Genomic DNA, 26,852 nt, shown 5'->3' with positions numbered 1-26,852 from the left:
TGTCCCTTAGATTTAGAGAGAAAGATCTTTACCTGTGAAAGCAGTAGGCTCCTGTTGGAGCACTCACAGACGATGCAAACTCCTGCCATCTACAGCCACTTCGGATCACTGGGCGGCTGTTTGCTCCATTTGGGGCTTTGTTTTCACCTTCTTCCTGCCCACTGCCCCCTCCTCATCATCCCACCACCTATTAGCACACCTCTTCGAGGGAGGACCAGGAAAGCAGGCATCGATTAACTCAAACAAGTCAATATGAGTCCTTTTTAAAAACTTAAACCAGTGAAAGGGCAGGTTAAATAAAACATGGTTTGTGAACCTCATTCAGCTATGACCGTCTCTCCCCTTCAGCAAAACCACAAACAACTGGAGGTGCAGCTTATTGGAACTCCTTGAATACATCATTCAACTTCTTTGGCAGAGAGCCAAATGTGTCGCTTTCTCTCTTTTTTTTTTTTCCTTTTTACAGATGATGAAATGGTGCTTACCTCCTTAGAACAGCCCTGAGCACCTTGAAGACATCAGGCCAGGAAGGATGTCGCCACAGGGTGGCTGGTCTGGAGCAACTGTCTTGGAAGCAGAGCAGGCTGGACCCAAGGTAGAGGGTGAGTGCGGATTAGCCAGTCCTAAGAGAGACGCTGTATTCTTTCCCTGAATTGCATTCAGTAAGCAAACTTCCAAGACGCCTTTGCTCCCCTGAAAACAGGCTGCCTCAACATCTGTGGAGAGACAAAGGAAAACATGGGGAAGGAACCCAGAGTCGAATATTTCAGCAGAAATGTGGGAAGAAGTACACTGCAACTTGCAAACAGCCTTCTGTACCACATGCCATAAATTAACACAATATAAATTTATACATATTTACACCACATAGTCTCTAACTATATAAATCCTCAATACTCAGACTTGTGGGGTAGGTGTAAGAGAACAGTCCATATGTTTATTCATATTCTGTGGCGCTCTAGGGAACTCAGTGATTTTACACACACAGACACACACACACACTATATATATATATATTTACATATATATGGTATTAAAGGTGGTTCTAAATGTTTAAATCATCTTAATGCCTACAGGCAAGACTCTATTTTAGAAAATATTGCTATTTTCAAAGATATTCCGAGGCAAAGAGAATTTTAATTCTATGTAATGGAGCATTTACCTAGTTGTCTTATGTATTCCAAAACCTTGGTAAATGCCCACTGATCTATGCATAAAGATTGTGTTGCGTACTCAGGGCAACCAATGTGGCTCAATGGTTGAGTACTGGCTTCCCACATACAAGGTCCCAGATTAAATCCCCAGTCCTGGTACCTCAAAAATAATAATAATAATAATAAGATTGTGTTGAGTAAACTTTTTATTGACAGAAAAGACAACTAAAGTGACTTTTCTCTAGGACCTTCCATCCATATATAAGAAAACAGGATTAAAATATAAGATTTCTACTTTGGAAGTTCTGAAAAAAGAGCAGAACATCTGAGTTCTGGAACTGGCTCTGCCATTTACTGGCTGGTTTCCCTTGGAAAAGTCCCTAAACCTCTCAGAGACCCATATCCCTGAGTACCTCCCAAATATGGCAAGCATCTATATGATATTTTAGTTTGCTTGGCGGGCTGTAACAAAGTACGGCAAACTAGGTGGTGCAAAACAGTAAAACTTTATTCTCTCACCGTTCTGTAGGCTAGAAGTTTGAAATCAAGGTGTCAGCAGGGCCATGCTTCCTCTGAATCCTGGAGGGGCCAACCTCTCCTTGCCTCTTCCCAGCTTCTGGTGGTTGATAGCAATCCTTGATATTCCTTGGTTTCCAAGCCGCAGCGCTTTCATCTCTGCCTCCATCAAATGGCCTCTTTTATCTTGTGTCTCTCTGTCTCTGTGTCCTAAAAGCCTCTTCTCACAAGGACACCTGTCATTGGATTAGCACCTGCCCTAATCCAGTTTGGCCTCATCTTAACTAATCACATCTTCAAAGACCCAATTTCTAAATAAGGTCAAATTTGTGGGTTTGGGTGTGAGGACTTGAATATGTCTTTTCTGGGGGCAGGGACACCCATAACAAACAAATTCAACCTATAACATGACGTGGAGTGGATGCGAAGGACCTTGGCAGCTGTAAATCGTTTGCATGTACTGTCAAGTCACCGTTATGGTTTCTTTCACAAGCTGCTGCTAAGCAAACAAAATGCATTCAGTCCCTCTTACAGCTTTCTTGGAAGAACTCTACAGCTGGGTTGCCGTTGACACTCTTTGTTTCAGAAGAGTGCCGTCCACAATGGCCCGAGAAGCGTATCATGGCACCGGGCGCCAACTCTCTTTGGCACACGCCCGTGCGTGGGCAGGGATTGTCGACACCTCTTGGACGTTGCCCAACACTCAGTGACCATTTATTAAATATGGAATGACATTGAGTGTTTTAGGAGCACATGGCTGTCTGACAGAAACAAGACAGTAGTTCCTCCACATGTCACTACTTAAGGGAGCAGAGGCTGTCAAGCGAGTGGGGCCTTTGTTTCCTTATAGGCACTGGAGAATCCCAGTAAAGCATGATGGCGCTTATCATAGCCAAAGTGACAACTGCTGCCCAACTGAGAGCAGAAGCCTCATCTCGGTAGCTTCGCACTGATGGTAAATAGAATCTTCTTCAGATATTACCTTGTCTCTATGTCGGTATGAGTTGATTCTCCCCTTTGAGTATGTATCATTTGGGGCTAGAGAGGAGAAACACTTTCTTCCACTATCTGTCCACACAGTATAAGACTAGTCATCACAGAGATATGCTTATATTCCATGTAGTAGCCAGGATATGAACCCAGGATTAGGAATGATTGAGTGATATTCTGTCCATATCAGCACCCTGCCCAATGCACCAGTGAGGAGCAAGGCAGAATCACCCACCCTCATGCTCAGTGACATCACTGCTAGCTCCTGACCTCTCCTGGGGGCTGGATTTGGGTATGTGGGTGAAGCAAGAGCAGCACCCAAAGGACACCCAGGAGAACCAACTTAGAGCAAAGCCCCACACACCCTCACTCTTAGGAGTGAAGGAAGGTCCACTTGTGCAGGAATAAAGATATGTAAAAATTGATTCCTCATACTTATTTTTCTTTAAACACCCCTGCCCCCAGCCTGCTGGGGGCTAAGATATGAACTTGGGAATTCCAAGTCTAAAGTAATGCTCTTAATTTTGAGATCCCAGACCCCTTTGCTAATCTGATGAAAGCTTTCCTGGAAAAATGCATTTGACATCAAATCACAAATACAATTTTAGATGGTTTTAGAAGGTAGCTTTCCACTCTAACCTGATTAAGAGCTTTGCACTGAAGAAACAAGGTAAGGAAAGCAAGGCATTGACTTAGTAGGCTTGTTCATTCTACAGGCCTAAAATAGTACAGGAGTAGATACCAGTTTCCTATTGCTGCTATAACAAGTTACCAGAAACTTGAAGACTGAAAACAACACAAATTTATTATCTTACAGATCTAGATGTCAGAAGTCTGGAAAGGGTCAACAGGGCCATGATCTTTTGGGGGGCTCTAGGGGAGATCTCTTGTCTTCCAGTTTCTAGGCGCTGCCTCTATACCTTGATGTGTTGTCCCATGTCACTCCAACCTCTGCGTCCATCATCTCACATCTCCTTCTCTGACTCCAACCTTCCTTGTAATTTCATTCAGCACACCCAGATATCCAGGATAATCTCCCCATCTCAAGATCCTTAACCAGGACATCTGCAAAGTCCCTTTTACATATAAGGTAACGTATTAATAAGTTCCAGGGTTTAGGACGTGGACATCTTGGGAGATCATTATTCTGCCTACTATATAGAGTTGCTTCAAGGTTTCTACCTTGTCCAGCACCATTTGATAGAAAAGACAGGGACTCAAAGCAGAAGATGTAGCCAGAAAATCAAAGTGGGCTTTGGAATGACGTGTCTTCCAAGCTTCTCTCCTCAGGAGAATGACTGAATGAGGTCCCATCCTGGGCAACGGAAGAATTACTTTACCACTGCCATGTTTGAGAAGAGCGTGATTCCTTTTCAACACATGACCCCAGAGGAAAGGTGGTTGCACTCTGGGTAACTGATAACTTCGACAGCAACAGGAAGAAAAAGGGCACTTTCGAGACTGTGTTGCATAGTCAGAATAATTTACATCAACCCCCCTTCCTCAATCCTTGAAAGTCTTCAAATTTCTAAATTATCTGGATAATATCCTCAACTGTCATCTTGGGTTTTTCTCTGTAGACAGGATCATATCCAAGTTAGGATTTGAAATTATGTAACTGAAGAAATGACAGGGGCAGTAACATGTTAGGACTTTACCGTTACCTGGGAGAAACTTTTGCAGCTTTCATATAAAACTGTGAATGCTATTCTTAGCAAAAATTCACACTTGGTATGCTCAATTTCAATATGAAACTCAATATTTGAGGAAAAGGAAATTAAATTAGCATTTGGGTTGTTTTCTTTTTTGATCTATACCAGACTGGTGTGTCTGGATCCTGTGATCAAGATAGAATGTCATTTTCCTGGGTTTTGTCTGTGACCTGTCAGAGCGGACGATTGACTTTGAACAGAAAGGCATCACATATGCTTCTGAAATGCTTAATTGTAGCAATACAGAAGCTTTGCATAAGCTTCACATTGAAAATGTTGTCAGTTCTACTCCCAAGCCCTTCAGTGTTAAAACTGGGCAAAAAATAGACGGCCAAGCAAAAGCTGTTGTTTCTCTGATGTTCTTGGAAGCAAGTTCCCAGTTCCCAGTTCTTGGCCTAACCTCACCACTGAGTTTGAACTGAGGCTAGGAAGCAAATGAATACCATATGTATACCACAATGAAAATCAACTGTGGTCTTTGCATCTTTCAATAGCATTGTCCCAGAGCACAGAGAATCTGCTTTCTTGTTTCAAATGGAAAACCCTCCAGAGAAGTTTTGCATACACTAAACAAGATCTCTGTAGGCTCAGATAATAGGGTCTGTGTGAATGTAATATAAAAATAGAGGGGACGGGGAGAGCATACTAATGCAGATCAGAAATTTTATTCAGCTGAGACTTTCACTTACTGAGGCACATAATATAAAAATGCCACTATCTCAACTGCCATTTTCTTGCAATTTCTCCAAAGGTTTGGGAATATTATTTAAAAGTAAAATTGGTTTATCTCTCAAGAAGTCATATTGAACAACAAAAATTAATGTGTTGCTCACAAACACTTGCCTGTACTATCTCCATTTTAAAACTGCTCATGTTTTGAAGGTAGCACTTGGAATAGAGTAGTAGATATGATTATCACTGATTTCATTTAGACAATCAAGTTGTAATTGATTTGGAAAAGAGACTTTTTCTTAAGACAAATAAAAAATATTTATATATCTAAATTTAATGATCCGAAATAGAAATGTCTGATACATAAGAGACAACACTTACACTGAAGATGCTACTTGTAATGCTCTGGTAACCCAAAGAGATTGTATCATGAAATCCTATAAATGACAAGAATACTAACCGATAACCATCATTCATCCACCCATCTATTCATTCACTCAATTGTTTGCTCCATGTACATTATAAGCACCAACTATGAGCCAGATTCTGGGCCAGCAGTTAAAGATATTAAAACAAATAAGTGTGGTTCAACTTCTGGCATGATAGTATGAGACACTGTGGAACTGATCCTCAGGGGAACCAGTCAAAATTGTTTTTTTAAAAAAATACATTTAAGTCCCTGTAAATGGTCCTAAAGGCATACAGCAAATGAAGGAACATTTATTCAAGAAAATTTACCAAAACTTGTTTAAAAAAAAAAGCAAGAGTCAGTGGTGTCTGAACCAATGCCAGCTCTCTCCCTTTATCCTCCCAGCTCAGTGTGATGGAAACTGCAGTTCACACTGTTCCTCAGCACCTAGTCAGAGGACTATTTTCTAGAAAGGGGCAAAACATCAGCATTTCTCACACTGTCCCTAGCCACCTATGGCTGAGGCTAAATTCCAAGCAAGTGTAGCCAAGAGCTGGGGCTCCTTTCTTATATCCAGCCCCCACACATGGGACAGTGCCTCTGCCTTGGATATGGCACTACTGATAAAAATGGGGCCCCAATCACTCTTGTCCCAGTTCATCAGGTGATGGTTCCATGCCAGGAGAGGGAAGATGGGAGGAGCTGAGGCTACTGCCCTCCCCTTCCACCGAGCACCCAGCTCTCCTCACTCAGAAAGTACCTACCCCCAGATCCAGAGCAGTGGCACGAAGATTTTAATGGGGAGGAGACACAAGCTGTAAAACAGGGAGCTTTGAATCTCTTCCCAAAGAATCTGATTTTATTTGTAACAGACTGTGGAAAAGTTCAAGCCAAAGAGCCCTTTCAAAAAGTGTAGGTATGATGAAGGGCAATTGGGGAGTGGGGTACATGGGAACGTTTTATATTTTTAATGTAACATTTTTTGTGATCTATGTTTTTTTTTAAAAAAAAGACAAAAAATAATTTTTTTAAAAAGGCAATTAAGAGGAGATTGATAGACTCACTGAAGATACAGGCTGGTGAGTTTTCAGGAAGGAACAGGGGAAGAGAGAGCTTAAAGCAATGCTTCTGAAGTTAGAAAAAACATCAAAAGTGAATCTGGGAATTATCTCTTCAAAAAGAGCCTGAAATTGATTGAATTAGTCTATGGAACAATTTGTGGCCAAGGTCACTGTTGAAAATAATAAAGTTATCTGGGGGCAATTAGTGAAGCCTGACGGTTGGCTATGATCAGGGAAAGAAACAAAAAGAGACCTACCCAAACTATTGACATCCTAGAGTGACTGTGAGCATACCAAAGGGCATCCCAAAGAATCCCCAAGGAAAAACATCAGTGGCTTAACACTATGGTTGGTCATGGGTGAGGAAGTAGAGGAATAGATTTCACTAAAATAATCCATCCAGTAACTAAACAAATAAACAAAATTAACAAGCCCTGAGAAGAGGATCAGTACCCGGAGTTGCTACAATATATTATGTAGGGTTTCCAAAACTGCCTGTGAGAGTGACCAGATGCCAAATTTAACAGAAAGAGAAAAAAAAAGTTTCAAAGTAGCCATTATAAACATGTTCAGAGAACTATAGGAAACCATATTTAAAGAAGGAATATAAGGTAAGATAATATCAAATCAAATAATATCAATAAAGGTATTAAATTTATTTTTTAATCGAAATGCTGGAGATGAAAAGTCCAATAACTGAAATTAAAAACTCAATAAAGGTGTTCAACAGTAGTGTTGAACTGGTAAAAGAAAAAGCCAAGAAAGTTGGAGATAGACCAATAGAATTATGCAATATGAAGAACAAAAAATAGTAAAGAAAAATGAATAGTGTCTCAGAGTAATATGTATAACACTAAGCATACCAATATCCATATAATGAGAGTAGCAGAGGAGAGAAAAGAGCAGAAAAAAATATTTGAAGAAATAATGGCTGAGAACTTCCCAAATCAATTGAGAACATTAATCTAAACATCCAGGAGACTCAAATAAGCAGTGAGATAAATGCAAAGAGATGTACAGACACTTTATAGTAAAAATACTGAAAACCAAAGATAAGAAAATCTTAAAAGCAGCAAGAGTGAAATGACATATCACTTACAAGGAAACCCCAATAAGATCAACAGCTGACTCCTCAGCAGAAAAAATGAAGGACAAAAGGCAGTGGGATAACATATTCAAAGTGCTCAAAGAAAATTTTTTACTAACCTGTCAGGGAAGCAGACTTGGCCCAATGGATAGGGCATCTGCCGACCACATGGGAGGTCCACAGTTCAAACCCCGGGCCTCCTTAACCCGTGTGGAGCTGGCCCATGCTCAGTGCTGATGCATGCAAGGAGTGCTGTGCCACACAGGGGTGTCCCCAGCATAGGGGAGCCCCATGCGCAAGGAGTGTGCCCCATAAGGAGAGCCACCCAGCGTGAAAGAAAGTGCAGCCTGCCCAGGAATGGTGCTGCACACACGGAGAGCTGAGACAACAAGATGATGCAACAAAAAGAAACACAGATTCCTGGTGCCACTGAGAAGGACAGAAGCAGTCACAGAAGAACACACAGCAAATGGACACAGAGAGCAGACAATGGGGGGTGAGGGGAAGAGGAGAGAAATAAATTTAAAAAAAAACTTTTAAAAAAACAAAAACAAAAAACATGTCAAATCGAGAACTTTATAATCCAGCAAAGTGAGCTTTCAAAGAGAAGGCAAAGTAAAGACATTCCTTGGTAAACAAAACCTGAGAGAATTTGCTGATAGCAGACCTTCTGTACAAGAAATACTAAAGGAATTAATTCAGACTGAAAGCAAGTGATCCAGACAGTAATCCAACCCACAGAAAGAAAGAACACCAATAAAGGTGAGTACACAATTATAAAAGACTATTGTGATTAGTAACGGAAGAAATTGTAGCACTGATGGAAGAAATTGCAGCACTGATTAGTAATGGAAGAAACTGAGAAAGTGGCCACAGTAGCTGCTAAGGGTAGGGAGAGGGAAGAAGAGATATGACATGGGGGCATTTTCAGGACTTGGGTGGTGCTGCAGGGACAGATACTGGACATTGTATGCCCTGCCATGGCCCACTGCATAGGCTGGGGGAGAGTGTAAACTGCAATGGAAATCATTATCCATGTGGTGCAGCAGTGCTCTGAAATGTATTCACCAAATGCAATGAATCTCCCACGATGATGAAAGAAGTTGTTGATGTGAGAGGTGTGGGATGAGGGGGGAGGGGGTATATGGAGACCTCATATTTTTTCAATGTAACATTTAATAAAAAGTAGAGAAAAAAAAAGATAAAAAATTTTTTAAATGAAAGACAGTGTAAAAGTACATTTTCTCCTTTCTTCTCTTAACTGATTTAAAAAGCAATTGTATTAAATAACTTGTATATAATATATTCTTGGGCCTATAACATATAGAAAAGTGACGTATTTGCCAACAACCATCCAAGGGAGGTGGGTGGAAGCAAAGCTATACTGGGCTAAGGAAATGACTCTTGAATTCACAAAAAAATAAGAAGAGTGTATCTTTATAATAAAATGATAAATAAGAAATGATAAATATGAAGGTTAATGGTAAATAAGATTAATATAAAAAAGCTGTAAATATATACTTGTTCTTTCTTATCTTAAAAGATATACAATTATATGAAGTAATACATTATAACATTGTATTCTTGGGTTTTAAGATCTATAGATGTAATATGTATAATAATAGTAGCACAGAAAAGAAAGAAAGGGAATAGCATTTCATAGGAGTAATGGTTCTATATCTCACTGGAATTAATACAGATCTGAAGCTGATTCTGAAAACTTAAGATGTATATGATGACTTCTAGGAAGATGGAGGATTAGAGAGGCAAAGGAATCATTTGTCCCCCAGAAAAAAACAGCTAGAAGACAGGCGGAGACTGTCTGGAAGCTGCTCTGGGGCTCAGGACACCAGAGAAAATAAAACACCACCTAGAAGAGAAAGGGGTGAAGAAAAAGAGTCTCAGCTGGCTGAAAAATGTCATGAGTAAAGCTGCAGAAGGAAGAGCTGGTGTTTGTCCCCCACCCTAGGAGCAAACAGCAGTCTGTGGACTGTAGCAGCTGTGGACTGCAGTGATAGCAGACTGAAGGATTACAGGGATCCTCTGCCCCAAGAAAAGGGAGAGGGAGGGACACAGCCTTCAGCCAATTCAGATTTTGGTCTGCTGCATTGGAGGGGTCTCACACTTCCAGACTGGGTGGGGCTGTGAAAATGTTTGCCCTTTGCAGGCTGGGAGCTAAAGACAATCTGCCTTCTCAAACAGCCCCCCTACTGCCCGGGGCTGGTTGCTGTTGAGACAGAGGGAGGGAGGGTGCAGCTAGCCATGAGAAAGTTTGTTTGAAACTTGGCCAGCCCTGAAGTTGTTGCTTCTATACCATCCACCACTGAGTTACACTGAATGCATTCACCCCCAGCTCCTGGGGTCTGAGCTGAGAGGTCTGCCAAAGGGTGCCATCTGCTGGCAGACCAGAAAATTGCACTAAAAGGGGAAAAAATAAATGAAAGAGGCAATCAGCTGCCTTTACTGCCCCTTCTCCAAAGTTCTCAGAAACTAGCCTGTACCCCATCACTGGGCCCTTAGTACTAGGCAAAAGAGAGAAATTGAATCTTAGAGTAAACTTAGCATCAGAATCAGATTCCATAGACATAAAAAAAAAAAATTATAAGCCATAGAAAGAAAAAGGATAATGTGATTCAAGAAAAGGAACTAATCAAAGCTCCAGATGAGACACAGGACTTTGAAATAGCTAATCAATGATATTCATACCAATCTCCTAAATAAATCATGACGTTGAAGGACAACATGGCTAAAGAAATAAAAAACATTAAGAAGATACTGGGTGAGCACAAAGAAAAATCTGAAATCTTGCACAGAAAAATAACAGAGCTTATGGGAATGAAAGGTACAATAAGAGAGATTAAAACCATGATAGAGGAGATTTGAAATCAAGGAAGAAAGAATCAGTAACATAGAGGAAGAACAACTAAATTAAAGAGAAGGAAGAACATAGAGAGGAAAGAATGGGAAAAATTGAGAAGGGGCTCAGGGAGTTGAATAATAACACAAATGCACCAATGTATGTGTTATGGGAGTTCCAGAAGGAGATGAGAAGGGAAGAGAGACAGAAAGAGTATTTGAGGAAGTAATAGCCAAAAATATCCCAACTGTCATGAAAGTCATGAGTATACATGGCCAGGAATCACAGTGTACTCCATTAGAATAAATCCAAACAGACCAACCCCAAGATACATATTAATAATAATCAGAATGCCAAATGCTAAAGATAAAGAGAAATTCTGAAAGCAGGAAGGAAGAGATGAAACATCACACACAAGGAGTGTCCAATAAGACTTAGTACAGATTTCTTTTCAGAAACCATGGAGGTGAGAAGACAGTGTGGTATGATATAAGTAAGGTAATGAAAGATAAAAATTGCCAGCCAAGAATTCTTTATCCAGCAAAAGTATCCTTCAAATATGATGGTGAGTTTAAAATATTCACATATAAACAGAAACTAAGTCACTTTTTAAACAAGAATCCAGCTCTACAGGAAACACTAAAGGGAGTTCTGCAGCCAGAAAAGAAAAGACAAGAGAAAGAGGCTCGGACAAGATTGTAGAAGTGAAGACTATTGGAAAGGGTAACCAAATGGGTAAAAAGACAGACCAATAAAAGATCTGACATATGAAAGCCAAAGGATACAATGGTTGAAGCAAATAATGCCTTTGCAGTACTTACATTGAATGTTAATGGATGAAATTCCCCAATTAAAAGATACAGGCTGACAGAATGGATAAGAAAATGAGCTATACATATACCATCTGCAGGAGACTCACCTTAGACCCAAGAATGCAAACAGACTGAAAGTGAAAGGTTGGAAAAAGCTATTTCATGAAAATGGTAACCAAGAGAGAGCTATACTGGTGTCAGACAAAACAGACTTTAAATGCAAAAAAAGTGATAAAGATGCAGGACCCCATTATATATTAATAAAAGGGAAAATCCACCAGGAAGGAGTAGCAGTTATAAATATCTATGCACCTAACCAGGGTGCCCCAAAATAAATGATGAAAACTCTGGCAAAACTGAAAGGAGAAATAGACCACTCTACAATAAGAGTTGGTGGCTTCAACACACCACTCAACATCAGTAGCTAGAACAACTAGACAGAAAATCAACAAGGAAACAGAGAACTTGAACAATATGATAAATGAATTGCACCTGACAGGTTAATACAGACCATTGCACCCCAAATCAGCAGTTTAAACATTCTTCTCAAGGGCTCGTGGATCTTTCTCTGAGAGAGACCACATGTTGGGCCACAACACAGCTCTCAGTAAATTTATGAAGATTAAAATAATACAAAGCACCTTTTCTGATCACAATGGATGAAGCTGGAAATCCATAATAGGTGGGAAAGGGGAAGGTTTGCAAATATATGGAGGCTAAACAACACACTGATCCCAGAGAAATAAAAAGGCTCATAACAGAATATTTTGAGAAATTGTATGCCAACAAATTAGACAAATTCCTAGAAATACACAACCTACATTGACTTTACAAGAAATATAGGAAATCAACAAACCAATCACAAGTAAAGTGATTGACTCAGTCATCAAAAATCTTCCAACAAAGAAAAGTTCAGGACCTGATGGCTTCACAGGTGAATTCTACCAAACATTTTGAAAAAAATTAATACCAATCCTAGTTGAACTCTTCCAAAACATTGAAAAAGAGGGAAAATTACTATATTAGTCAGCCAAAATACCAGAAATTGGTTGGTTTTTATAAAGGGTATTTATTTGGGGTAGGAGCTTACAGATACCAGGCCATAAAGCATAAGTTACTTCCCCCACCAAAGTCTATTTGGAGCAAGATGGCTGCTGGCGTCTGTGAGGGATGAGGCTTCCTGGGTTCCTACATTCCTGGGGCTTGCTTTTCTCTGGGTTCAAGGTTCCTTTTTTCCTGGGTCTGGCTTCTCTTTCCTCTGTGAGCTTACTTCCCAGGGCTTCAGCTTAAGTCTTCAGCATCAAACTCCAACATCAAAACTCCAACATCAAAAACCTGCAACTCTGTCCTTTGCCATGTCTTTTATCTGTGAATCCCCACCCACCAAGGGGTGGGGACTCAGTGCCCTAATGATGTGGCCCAATTAAAGCCCTAATCATAACTCAGTCAGGCCCAGGTACAGATCAGAATACAAACATAATCCTATATCTATTTTTGGAATTCATAACCATATCAAACTGCTACAATACCCAATACATTTTATGAAACAAACAGCATCCTAATACCAAGGCCAGATAAAGATACTACAAGAAAAGAAAACTACAGACCTATTTCTCTAATGAACATAGGTGCAAAAATTCTAACAAAATACTTGCAAATTGAATCCAACAGCATATTAAAAAAAATTATATACCATAATCAAGTGGGTTTTATTCTGGGTATGCAAGTGTGATTCAACATACAAAAATCAATTAATGTAATACATCACACTAACAAATTGAAGGGGGAAAAGTAACATGATAATTTCAATTGATACAGAAAAGGCATTTGACTTAATACTGTTAAAAATGCAAACATTTTCCAAATTTATGTACAGATTCAATGCAATCACTATCTGAATACCACCTAGCTTTTTGTATAAATTGACAATCTGGTTCTGAAATTCAAATGGAGTTGCAAGGAACCCAGAATAAATAAAACAATCTTGAAAAAGAACAAAGTTGGAAGATTCAGGCTTTCCAATTTCAAACCTTAATACAAAGCAACAGTAATTGAGATAGTGTGGCAAGATCAATGGAATAGAATTGAAAGTCCAGAAGGATACCCTCACATTTATAGTCAGTTGGTTTTTGAAGAGGGTGCCAAAACAATTCAATAGGGAAAGAATATTTTCAACTAATGGTGCCATGACAATTGGATATACAAATAGAAAAGAATGAGGTTGGAACCCTAGCTTGTATCATACACAAAAATTAGCTCAATATAAATCATAAACCTAAATGTAAGAGCTAAAACTATAAAATGCCTAAAAGAAAATATAAGGGCACATTTTCATGGTCTTGGGTTAAATAAGTCTTCGATATAATGCCAAAAGCACAAGCAATCAAAGAAAAAGATAGGACTTCATCAAAATTAAAATCTTTCACACGCAAAGGACATTTTCTAGAAAATGAAAAAACAATCTACAGAATGGAAGAAAATATTTGTAAATTGTATTTCTAAGGGACTTGTATCTAGAATATATAAAGCTCTCTTAAAACTCAATAATTAAAAGACAACCCAATTTAAAAATGGACCAAGAATCTAAATAGACATTTCCCCAGAAAAGCGACACAAATGGCCAGTAAACACATGTGAAGATGCTCAACATCTCTATTCGTAAGAGAAATATTAATACAAAGCAAAATCACAATGAGATATCACTTCACACTAAGATGGCAATAATAAAAAAGTTGAATAATAACAAATGTTGGGTACCATGTGAAATCCTTACACACTGCTAGAGGAAATGTAAATTGGTGCAGCCAATAATTTGGCAGTTCCTCAAACTGTTAAACATAGGGTTACCATATGACCTAGCAATTCCATTCCTAGGTATAAACAAAACATACATTCATACAAAAAATTGTACAAGAGGGACCAGATGTAGAGCAGTGATCGAGTGTACTGCCTCCTACATACAAGGTCCCAGGTTCAAGTCCTGATACCACCTAAAAAAAATGTACAAAAATATTCATAGCATCATTATTACTAATAGCCAAAAAGTGGAAACAACCCAAACATCCATCCATGGATGAGTGGATAAACAATCTGTAGTGTACCTACCCATACAATGGATTATTGACCATACAAAAGAATGAATTATTGACACACATTACGACATGGATGAGCCTTGAAAACATGCTAAGTAAAAGAAGCTTATCACAAAAGATCACGTATTATATGATTCCATTTACATAAAGTTTCCAGAGAAGGAAAGTCTGTGAAGACAGAAAGTAGATTAGCGGTTGTTTAAGGCGGAGGTGGGTGGTAGGAGGTGGGGAGGATAGAGGCGTATAGGGATGATAGCTAAAAAGCACACGGTTTCCTCTTCAGATGATGAAAATGTTCTAAAATTGTGATGACGTGTGTTCCTGTCTGTGAATATACTGAAACCCATTTCAGTACACATTAAAGGGTCAGATTATTTGGAATATAAATTATATCTCAATAAAGCTGTTAAAATTAGGATGTCACGGTACACTGAAGGAAGAGCATGTGCTCTGGTTGCTGATGAGAGATTGGAAAAGCTTTGTTGAGGTCATGCTTGAGCTGGACCCTAAAATATAGATAAAATTGGCCTGTTACCAAGAGCCAGAATAGGCATATACAATGGGGAAAGATGATGTTAAAGCCAGAGAAACAGCATGAGCCATGAATTAGGGGAAAGTAGTAGCAATAGATTTGAGTTTCTGAGTAATGTCTCAGCTACACACACCAGTGGTGGGACTAGAGAATTTGGGAAAGAGTGAAATAAGGGCCTAAAGTAATGTATGTGGATGTCACACTACAGGTCAGTAGCATACTGAGACACTACAAACACTGCCACATGGTTGATTATTATGTAACATTAAAGTGTGCTTTCACCAAAAATATATGCTATTTTTTACAATGCTTCTTAGAAATGTTGAGCTGAGGTCAAGCAACAGAGCAGAGAGCCTTGTATAATTGGCTGCAAATAAGAGTTAAGATATGTAGCATAATATCAAACTGGTACCAAAAAACTGCATGTTTAATAGAACATGCAGGGAAACGGACTTTGGCCCAGTGGTTAGGGCGTCCGTCTACCATATGGGAGGTCCGCGGTTCAAACCCCGGGCCTCCTTGACCCGTGTGGAGCTGGCCATGCGCAGCGCTGATGCGCGCAAGGAGTGCCGTGCCACGCAAGGGTGGCCCCCGCGTGGGGGAGCCCCACGCGCAAGGAGTGCGCCCATGAGGAAAAGCCGCCCAGCGTGAAAAGAAAGAGCAGCCTGCCCAGGAATGGCGCCGCCCACACTTCCCGTGCCGCTGACGACAACAGAAGCGGACAAAGAAACAAGACGCAGCAAATAGACACCAAGAACAGACAACCAGGGGAGGGGGGGGGAAATTAAATAAATAAATAAATCTTTAAAAAAAAAAAATAGAACATGTAATAATTCCACATAGGTCTATAGGACAACCCAGTTAGGTAGAAAACAGTCCTTTGCAAACAGGTACCATGGTGAAGAGTGCAGTAACTATGAATGCATTTGTACATATTCCAAGGCATAATTATGCTGCTGTGTGGCTGTGGAGTAATTATTTATGACTGTTTTTAAGTTTTTAGAGTCCTTTAAATGAGCTTCCAAAAATAGTATTTTAAAATAAGATTTGAAATGCATCAGGGCTGAGAACTACTGCTTTCAGTTATGGAGTTTATTAGAATAAAATGAAAGCTAACTGCAGAAACGTACAAATCCCCACATCCCAGAGTCTGGATACAATAAAGGCTTATTTCTTGCTTACCTAAAATCTGATAGGATTTCATTTTGAACCTACGACACCTGGAGTACAGGTCCTCCGGGGGAAGAGAAGGTTAGAAGAGACAAGAGCTCTTAACTACCTAAGCCCTGACGAGTCACCTCTCATTTCTGCTCCCAGCCCCTAGGCCAGACCTAGTCCCGTGGCTGCAATCTGACTCAAAGGAGGCTGAGAACACAGGGGAGCAGAGGGAATATTTAATGGACACTAACTGTAGCTTCTATACAGGTGGAATGGAGGGCATAGCTACAAGCTGAGAGAAAGCCTTGGCTAGCACAAACCCAATAACTCAGGGTGAGGGTGAGGGGGGTGTCCACAGAAAGATGGTTGAATGGGGAATGATAAAAGGAAGAGAGGAAACAAGGAAACCAAGAGGACTGGCTGTCAAGTTTAGCCCTAACTGCCCAATTTAGGAATTTTCTAGGCCATTTAAGTTTTTCCCTTCTCCCTTCGGCCATCCCTTTGGGTCTACCAGAGAGTGAGTTGGGGAAAGTAAAAAGGTAAAACTGTAAAAGGACAGAGGAGGAAATACACTCCTAACAAAAATGAAGGTGGAATTCAGTCACTCATGTGCCTCCTGTTTCTCACCCTGGCAAATAAGTGAATAAATAAATGTATATATTTGTCAGCCAAAGGGGTGCTGATGCAAAATACCAGAAATTGGTTGCTTTTTATAAAAGGTATTTATTAGGGGTAGGAGCTTACAGATACCAGGCCATAAAACGTAAGTTATTTTCCTCACTAAAGTCTATTTTCACGTGTTGGAGCAAGATGGCTGCCGACATCTGTTAGGGTTCAGGCTTCCTGGGTTCCTCCCTTCCAGGGTCTTGCTTCTCTCTGGGTTCAGGATTCCTCTCCTCCCAGGGCTTACTTCTTCCTGGGTTCAGGGTTCCTCTCTTCCTGGGGCTTGCTTCTCTTTCCTCTGTGTGTTTACTTCCCAGGGCTCCAGTTAAGGCTTCAGCATCAAACTCCAACATCAAAACTCCAACATCAAAAACCCCCAACTCCGTCCTTTGCCATGCCTTTTATCTGTGATAAAAGGGCCTAATGATGTGGCCCAATTAAAGCCCTAATCATAACACAATCATGCCCAGGTACAGACCAGATTACAAACATAATCCAATATCTATTTTTAGAATTCATAACCATATCAAACTGCTACAATGTGCTGCCTTCAGATATATGTGCTTCCCTCTCTCCCAAGATTAGCTGTTATTGCCCAGCTGCTTTTTTCTGGAGAGAATATGAGATCAGAAGAGAGGGGTATCTAAATAGACTCATAGTACAGACTTGTCATAAAGAAGATAAGTGGGATGCTGAAGGTGACATTTGGTAATTGACACAAGATGACTTTGTTGGGGAAACTGAATCATCCATCCTCCTCCTGTCCACCTCATCTCACCACTCCATCAGGCTGCTCCTTCATCCTTCAGAAGTTTTAATACATCAAAACTGGCCTAGGCAACAGCCTTGAAAAGCCAGGCTGGAAAAGAGGAAACCCGAAAGTGCTGTCCCTGCCATCTCTGCCTCCTTTCAGAGCAGAAGGCTGCCACTCATAATTCAGCAGGACCTAGAATGGCCCTCCTGCCTCAGGTCATCGTCTCTGACCAGCCAGTGGCCAATGCTTAATAAAAAGCCAACAGCTTCTTTCCCATGGCTTCAATAAAAGCCAAGTGAATGAGGGGTTTATCTTCCCAATCATAAACCAACAGGTGCAACATTTGATGGTGATGCACTTTTTCTTGAACTTAACTGAAGTTTTAGTTTCCTGAGAAAGCATTAAAACAACACTTTGGCAATGTGAGTGGAGTCATCTACTAGAATTTAGAACAGTTTCTTTTTTACCGAATGGATTATGTGAATGATTGTCAGGCGTGACCAGTGGGTATGTGGCTCCTTTTTGCAGCTGGAACATGGACTTCCTAAATCCTGACGTGCAGGAACTAGCTCCTCATTTCTAGCCCTGCAATTACTAATCTCCGCTCTAAGGCCATGTATGTTTCAAAACCAAGGATTGGCCTTGTGCAATTTTGCATCTTCAGTGTCCATCACTTTCCAAAGTGCAACTGTTGGTGGGGTAATAGAGTAGATTATACCTCTGATCCTGGGCTTGTCATATGCACAGTGAGTTCTGTTAAGTGAATAATGAATGATGGCAGAGGTCAGAAGTCTAACACTGTACTCCAGGAGATTAAGATATTGTCAGTGAGACAAAACTACCTCACAAATAATTAAACATAACCTAAGAGAGCAAAACCATGTACTTCATAGTCAATTATTTTAAAGTATACAAAGAAATGCAGAGATAGAAGAGCTGTCTATGGACAGGAGTGATTGATGAAAGCTATATGGATGAGATAACTTAAGCATGAAACTTATACTAGAAATTTAAACAAAACTAGCATGTGAAGAATAAGGAAGATACACCAGGCAGAAGGAAAGCACCAGGGTGTAGCAGAGAAAATGTGGTTAAAATTCACATGAGGAATGTAGGGGGATAGGGAAATAGTGAGAAATAGGGTTGGAGACAAAAAGTTGGATCAAGTCATGAAAGGCCTTTGAAGTCTGGTACACAAAAAAAGGAACTCTTGAGCCTTGTAGAGCTAAAGTTAAGAGTTACAAGTCTTTGAATACCACTTAATACCCATTACGATGGCTATAATAAAAAAGACGGACAATTACAAGTGTTGATGGGATGGGGAGAAATTAGAATCCTCATACACTACTAGAGGGAAAAACAGTCTAGCAGGCCCTCAAAAGATAAAACATAGATTTATCATATGATTCAGCAACTCCACAACTTTGTATATAACCAAGAGAATTGAAAATATATGCCCACACAAAAACTTGAATACACATGGTCATGTCAGCATTGCTCATAATAGCCAAAAAGTGGCAACAACTCAAATGTCCATCAATGGGTGAGAGGCTAAACAAAATGTGGAATACTATTTGATAATCAAAAGAATGAAGCACTGATACATGCTAAAAACATACCTGAATCTTGAAAACATGCTCAGTGAAAGAAGCCAAACACAAAAGATACATATTGTATGATTCCATTTATACGAAATGTCCAGAATAGAGACAGAAATCTATAGATGTCCAATCAAAAGGGTCTCAACCCCACAGGAGTGGATTAGTTCAAAAACATACTCCTTCTCTTTTTGGGATTCATAAAAGAACTTCAAACTGTCAAAAAGGGTAACTGCTAAAGGGTAGGTGGAGGTTCTTTTTGGAGTAAAGAAAATGTTGTAAAATTGATTGTGATAATGGTTACATAGTTCTGTGACTATACTAAAAATCTTTCAAAGCTGTTACCAAAAAAGTCTTTGAAAAAGGGATAGAACAGTGGCTCCTCCCTGTATCTCCAGCATCTTCAACAAATACATCTTCATTCATATGCTATTATCCAGTGCTGGTAAACCTCTGCACACACCACACTATTTCCCACTTCCATGTCCTTGCTAAAACTATCCACTCTGCCTGGAAGTCCTTAGAAAGTATTCTCTCACTTTAATACTTAATGTTAAAACTCTGGTCATTCATACATTCATTAAATCAGTCAACTATTTTTTACCACCTGTCTATTGGACATCAAATACCCTGCTAGAAGTGGGGAGACAGCAGTGAACTAAGCAACATTCCTACATTCATGGAACTTATATTCTGTCTGAGGGAGCCAAGGGTAACACAACAAGAAAGATAATCAATAAATAAGGTGACCACATGTCTGTAATAAGGCAAATGAAATAGATGGTGTAATATGGGGGAAGGGTGTGTGACAGAGTCCACAAAATACACTATCAAATCATCAAATGTGTGCACCTTTTTTTCCTGGGCACACCACTAGACTACATTTCTCAACCTCTCTATGCATCCAGGTGTGGCCAGGTATGTCCAAGTATCTGAGTTCCAGCCAACAGAATGTGGGTGGAAGTAAGATATGCCATTTCTCAGTCAAAGCTTTTACAGCTTGGGTATATCCCCTCCACTGTACCAGCTGGATGTAGGCAACAATGAATCCCAAGAGGCTGACAGGACCACAATATGGGTCCTTGAGTCCTAGCATCAAAAGAACCATATGTTGGCAACGGACTTGGCCCAGTGGTTAGGGCATCCGTCTACCACATGGGAGGTCCGCGGTTCAAACCCCGGGCCTCCTTGACCCGTGTGGAGCTGGCCCATGCACAGTGCTGATGCCTGCAAGGAGTGCCGTGCCATACAGGTGACCCCCACGTAGGAGAGCCCCACATGCAAGGAGTGCACCCCGAAAGGAGAGCCGTCCAGCGCGAAAGAAAGTGCAGCCTGCCCAGAAATGGCACCGCACACATGGAGAGCTGACACAAGATGATGCAACAAAAAGAAACGCAGATTCCTGTGCCGCTGACAACAACCGAAGCGGACAAAGAAGACGCAGCAAATAGACACAGAGAACAGACAACCGGGGTAGGGGGGGAAGGGGAGAGAAATAAATAAATAAATAAATAAATAAATAAATAAATAAATCTTAAAAAAAAAAAAAGAACCACATGCAGGTGAGCAGATATATAGCTCATTTGGTTGAGTGCCTGCTTCCCATGTACAGTGTCCAGGGTTCGATTCCCCATACCTCCTAAAAACAAACAAACATAAAAACCAACTCTTTCACTGGGGAGTAGATGTAGATCAGTGGCTGAGCTGAGCATCCTCCCATGTACGAGGTCCTGGACTCAATCTCCTGTACCTCCTAAAAAAAAAAAAAAAAGAACCACATGAGAACCAGGAACACCCACCTTTGGTGATTCCATGAGTAACAAATAAACTTCATTGTATTGACGCCATTATATACACTGGAGAGCATTGTTTCCATAGCCTAGCTTACCCTCACTAGAACCCTAAAGCGACACTTTCTCTAGGGGGTCAGGAAAGGCCTGTCCAAGAAGGTGGTATTGGATGTGAATAACAAATGAGAGGAGCCAGCTGAGCAAAGGGCAGAAGCCCTTTTGGCAGAGCGGAAAGCAAGAGTAAAGGTTCAGTAGTGGGTTGAATTGCATTGCCCCTCACCCAAATATCCCTATCCACCCAGAACCTCAGGATATGACCTTATTTGGAAGTAGGGTCTTTAAGATGAAATTAGTTAAGATGAAGTTATATTGAATTAGGGTGGACCCTAAATCCAATGACTTGTGTCCTTATAAGAGAAAGGAGAGGGATGTTCCCACACAGAGGCACACCTAGAAGGAAGACAGCTGAGTAAAGAAGGAGGCAGAAATGGAAGCAATGCAGCTACAAGCCAAGGATTGCTGACAACCACCAGAGCTGGGAAGAGTCTAGGAAGGATGCTCCTTGACAGGTTTTAGAGGGAGCATGGCCCTGCCAAGTATGAAACAGTGTATTTCTGTTATTCGATGCCACCAAGTTTGTGGTTATTTGATGTGGCAACTCTAGGGAAAAAAATACAGATTCTGATCTATAAAAAAGCATAACCTGTTAGAAGAGCCAAAAAAAGAAGCCAGTGTGGGTAGAGCATAAGGAACAGGAGAAGAGTGGACTTAGATGAGATAGAAGAAGTAAGGAGGAGCCAGAACATTCTCAGCCATCACTTCTTCCAGGAAACCATATCAAGTCATCATTACCACCAGCTCAGTTCAGTGACCATGTTTGGGGCACCCATAATAACCATGGTGTATATCTATCACTACACTTTCATCGTCTTATAATTACCAATTTATGTGTTGGTTGCACCTCTAGACAATAAACTTTCCCAAAAAAATAACCCATTCATATTTTACTCACCTGAGTGCCTGCCAACATGAATAGGTGGTCAGTAGATGTTTCTTGTATAAATGGATGCAACAAAAGGTGGCACTGCAGGGCTCCCTGTGACAATGCCTGGGAGTAGAGAAGCAGTTGTTGTAGTAGGGAATAAAGAAGGATTCCAAGAGACAAGTCATCTCCATAAACACTGAAACTTTTACCTGAGTGGTCTGACCTCTTTTCAAGAAGTCCTTTCCTCCACCCACCTACTCCTCCTTCAGATTCTTTCAAAAGATGACCCATTTCCAACTAAGATTACTTCCAGATAACAGGTTGTTGGGAGCCTCCATTAAAAGGGAAGCTTTCCCCTTCTATGAAAATGACTGGAAACAGTGACAAGACCCTGTTCAAAGCTGGAGCCCCCCTGCCAATACAAGGACCCAGTTAGGAATGAAAAGAAAGGGCAGATAAATGAGGGGAATAAAAGTCTCCACCACCCCCACCCCTCCTACTACTCACTGCACTGGTTTTTAGAAGTTTTAAATTTGATGAGCTAATTTCCTTCTCCAGAATTTGAAAATGCCAGCCCTATCCCAAAAATTCTTCACGGAGAAGTGGGGATGTAATTTTATTCACCCTAAAGATGTGAGGAGGTCAGTTTTTATTCTCAACTCTCAGAGAGCCACTTCCCTCCTTTATCTAACATTCATCTCCCCTTCCCTCTCCCTATTCATCTTGAAAAACTCACCAAGCCTGCTGAGAATTGGTGCAGTGCAGCAACTACTCTCCACCCATTAACTTGGGGTGGGATGGGTGTTGGAGGCCACAGTAGGGCCAGTGAAATAGGGAAAAGGAAACTATTTTCTCTGGGAAAGTGTTTTAAAAATATTTCCTCTGAAGTACCTCCTAATGGCAAAGTAGAATGTAATAACCTCTCTTAGGTTCTAAGGTCAGAACCTGAAGCAGGCAGAGGCAAACATGAATTTTTTTTAAGCTTCTTGTTTTCTCATTAAAATTAATGCAATTTTTCCACTCTACACACACACACACACACCCCTCCATGTTTGTATTAAAAATATTTTGTCCATCTAATCTTTGAGTAAACCTTCTAGAGCACAGTAGAGTTTATCGTGTGCCTTCAGATAATACTATCTCCCAGAGACCTTCACTCCTCCTGAGGACACAAGCACCCCTTGTTTCTGGGGCAACCGTCCCTGAAAATTCCAGGCATTCATGTGTAGGGGTTGGTGCAACATGGCATCAGTTTGGATAAGATGTTGGAAAAGCAGATTCTCAATCACGTCTTTCAACACTATCATGATTGTGAAGTCTGTTGGGAAGACAGAAGAGGACAGAATTTGACTGTCTTATTTAACATGTTCTGTGGTCATTGATGGTTGAACTAAAATTTATATGGCTGTTATGGTTTGTGTCTTTATAATTCATGGCTAGGTAAGAAATGGAAGTAGAGCATTGGAAAAGGTTGTTAGAGGTTGTTCACGATGGCTCTTAGCTCACAGAGTTCCAGTATCTTGGTCTCTTTCATTTCTTCTATCCTACTGCTTTATTGTTTTCTCCTTGTACTGAACAGTCCAGAATGGAGGTGACTAGTTACTCTAACCTCTCCTGAAATTTCTGAGTGTGACAGACTAGAAGATAATTGTAGTTTTGGGTGTTTTGTTATTTGTTTTCATTAAAATGTGATTTCATTTTTCAGTCGCTCTAGCAAAATGTTATTTTTACTTCAAGTATTTTTTTATGTTTTGTCAATACCTCTTTAATGTTAGTCCATGATAGTAGGTCTACACACTATAGGAGGTAGGGGAAGTAGAGGTGAAAATTTCTTTTCCTTCTGCCTTGGCCAGGTTGAGGTACCCTAGAGGAGAAGGAGGAGAAAAAGAAGGAGGGAGAAGAACAGGATGAAAAAAGCAAAGAAGAGACGATATGTTGAAAGAGAAGGGATGCTGAAAGTTGTAGTCAGGGAACATAAGCACTAAAGGGTCTGATATTTTAATGAGCTGGTGCCTGTGCCCACTCGGAATTAAATATGTAACACACTATACAGTGAGAACAGCTTTCTTCCATGTGGGAGGAAGACCTTGTTTCTTCCCTCTTACTCTCTTCACCTGAGCAGAAGAGCCATTGGTTTCATACCTTTGCAATAATTTGGATAATTCCTGACCATCATTTGGGGGTTCTATACCCAGCCGAGTGTTCTCATTTATATTCAACCCTCTAGGAAATTATCTTTCCACAGGTAAAATCAATATTTTTTCATTTTTCCAGTGTTTTGACTTTCCTTCCAATGTTATAAACTTAAGAGGCTCTAACTTGTTGACTCTCAGCCCCAAGTTCAAGGGTTTTCCTTTTCTAGGGAAACACCATGGAGGGCTTCCTCCATGTCGACATGATGGCAGGTGCTGGAGATAAGGCCCCTACACAAGAAATACACACTGCTGGATTACCTTTCCCCAAAAAATAAACAGAAGACAGCCATAATGGACATTTTACCAGCTCTGCCCCTCTCCGGTTAACCAAGAATAAATAAGACAATTAAATCAGCAAGAGTGTTTATTTCTCAATTTTTATCCACAGTGCCATCACTGAACAACTGTCTACCTCTTTGTTTTACATATGGAAAAACTGAAGCTAAAAGGTTATAGACTTTTAGAGAGCTAAGAACAGTTTTAAGCCTAATATTTCATCCACTAGTAAGGTTTTCAAAATGGCAGACAAAAATCCAATTACGCAAGAAAGCTTGCTTTATTTTTCAAACCATTTGCTTTGAAACTCCTTTGCAATAGCATCCATTTCTAATTAATCTTTACATCTTCATAGCAGAAAGCAGAGAGTCTAAGATACAGTAGCCATCTAATATGCCTGATGACTGCAAGAATAAAAACGAGTCCATAAAATTACTACAGTCATAACATCACAAAACTACGATCAATGTTATTTCTAATCAAATTAAGTGAATTGTAAGAAAGATTGCTTCTAGATCCCAACTTCAAATTATCCTAAATATTCTTAGCACCTTATTACCGTTTTGTCTTCAGTGAATCCTACAGAATCTTTAAAAATCATATTTTATCCTGAATTTCCTCTTGAAAAAACACATATTGCCATCATCTTAGTACTTCCTATGCAAACATAACCTAAGTCAAGATGGTCCACCATTAGCATGGATTTGAATGTATCTTTTTCAGATCTGTGGCTGGTACTGGGAAGTGACCAGTATGCATGCATGTGTCCTCTTTGTGGGGGAGGCCCTATGAAGAAGGCCTTGGAAAGAATTCCTCAACACACTAGGATCAGGGTTAAAAAAAAGAAAGAAAAAAAAAAAAGCAGAGGATACAGTAAGGAATGGGACACCATGAGATGTTACCCAGGGTACAGTAAGGAATGGGACACCATGAGATGTTACCCAGGTATGCATTCCAAATGCAGCCCTCAGGATGTTTTCATGGGTTTTTAAATTAATTTTATTGATACGTATTCATAAAACATGCAATCCATCCAAAGTGTACAACCAATGTTTCAAGGATTTGGGGGGAAGACCTCTTTCTTAAGAGTGGGGACAGCACCAGAGCCCTCAGCAGTGACCTTGCTGTGACCTTCCTCCCCCACATGGTGGTCAATGATTTCTGCTTAACTGCCTGATGTGGGATTCTGGGAAGAAGGAAGCGAGGCAGAAATTCTTGAGCATCCTCTTAATGCCAGGCACTTTGCTGGGTATGCTGCCTGTATTATCAAGTTATTTTTCCCGATAGAATGAGGTATTCTTCCCAATTTACAGCTGTGCAAACTGAGGCTCCAGTAAAATGACTTGCCCAAGGTCACGTGTGATAATCAACCTGGAATTCAAACTGCAACTTGTTTAATTCCAAAATGTGCATTCCTTCTACTTCACTTGGCTTTGGCCTTCAGACAACATTTGAGGAGGTAAGAACTATAAGGAATCCAAGGCAAAAAGCCATCAGGAACTTTCCATCTGGAAGCTGCCCCTTTATAGTCACCCTGATCAGAATCATCACTGACAGGAGTGGCTGTGGAGAGTCCTGACTGATGGTCATTGCTGGGGACAGAGATGTGGGACCTGTACAGACCTTGAGAGCCCCACTAGCAACTGTCCAGGGACTCCTCATTGCTCCTCAGTGCTCAGCATTCTGTAGGGAGATAAGGAGGTCAGCAACCACACTCTACCTATTAGCTGTTTAACTTCTGCAGAGAAGGTACAAAGTAGAGGGGTTAAGAATTTCTCCCCCAAGAATTCCAAAGCCAAGACCCAGAAGCTCTAGCTGTAAGCTTGGGCAAATTACAGAACCCCAAAAAGTAACCCTAACCCTCAAATTCCCTGTTAGAGAGGGGAAAGCTAAAGTGATTTTCTGTTCATTTATCCTAAACTTCCTTATTTCAAGCTTCAAGGATTGCTTTCAGGAAAATAAAAAGTGAACAACTGGCCCGTGTTTACTTTCTCCACTTTAAATCATATTTCTGATAAAGCTAAAGTATTGGCTTCATCAGCACAGAGGCCTTCAGCTTGAAACACATGCTTGTGGTGCAGGAATCCAGCATAATGAGACACAGGATTTCAGAGTTGGAAACGTCCTCATCCTCTCAGTCTGGCCTCATAGAAAACATCAAGACCACCCTCCAGCTCATGCTCCATTCTCTTAACCGTCAATTAGTTTGGTTGCACTGAATGTAGCAGAATTACATCATAGATCATATAGCTCTAAGGCAACAGGAAGCAGATCTTAATGTTCTAGTCCTGGTGCCAGGACAATGCCAGGCATGCAAGTGCTTTGGCCAGCGCTGTTGTCTCTCTTGATAACATGGTTCTACTTTTAGAATCTCCTATGATCAGATGTGATCTGTAGACTAACTTGCTAATGATGAAATGGCTCCCAAGTGTTAAACTTGGCAATATTAAAGCACTGTATCAGAGATGATGCTTTCAGCTGCAAGTGACAGAAAATCCAACTCAACCGGTTTATACAATAAGGAATTTTATTAGATCAC

At 40.4% G+C, this 26,852-nt stretch overlaps 1 long non-coding RNA gene across 1 annotated transcript in view; it reads right to left on the bottom strand.

The window, feature by feature from the left end:
* Positions 1-22,972, bottom strand: part of LOC131275332 (uncharacterized) — a 40,470-nt gene extending 17,498 nt beyond the window's left edge. The window contains exons 1-4 of the long non-coding RNA XR_009182765.2: positions 22,579-22,972; positions 21,870-21,965; positions 20,735-20,820; positions 486-716 (exon numbers count right to left, since the gene is read on the bottom strand). This is a non-coding gene — a long non-coding RNA (uncharacterized lncRNA). The remainder of the gene's footprint in view (positions 1-485; positions 717-20,734; positions 20,821-21,869; positions 21,966-22,578) is intronic.
* Between the last annotated feature and the right edge of the window lie 3,880 nt (positions 22,973-26,852).

Source organism: Dasypus novemcinctus, chromosome 22, assembly GCF_030445035.2.
Source record: "Dasypus novemcinctus isolate mDasNov1 chromosome 22, mDasNov1.1.hap2, whole genome shotgun sequence".
Taxonomy (NCBI): domain Eukaryota; kingdom Metazoa; phylum Chordata; class Mammalia; order Cingulata; family Dasypodidae; genus Dasypus; species Dasypus novemcinctus.
Note: the sequence above shows the minus strand (reverse complement) of the source record. Positions and strands in the feature narration are given on the sequence as shown.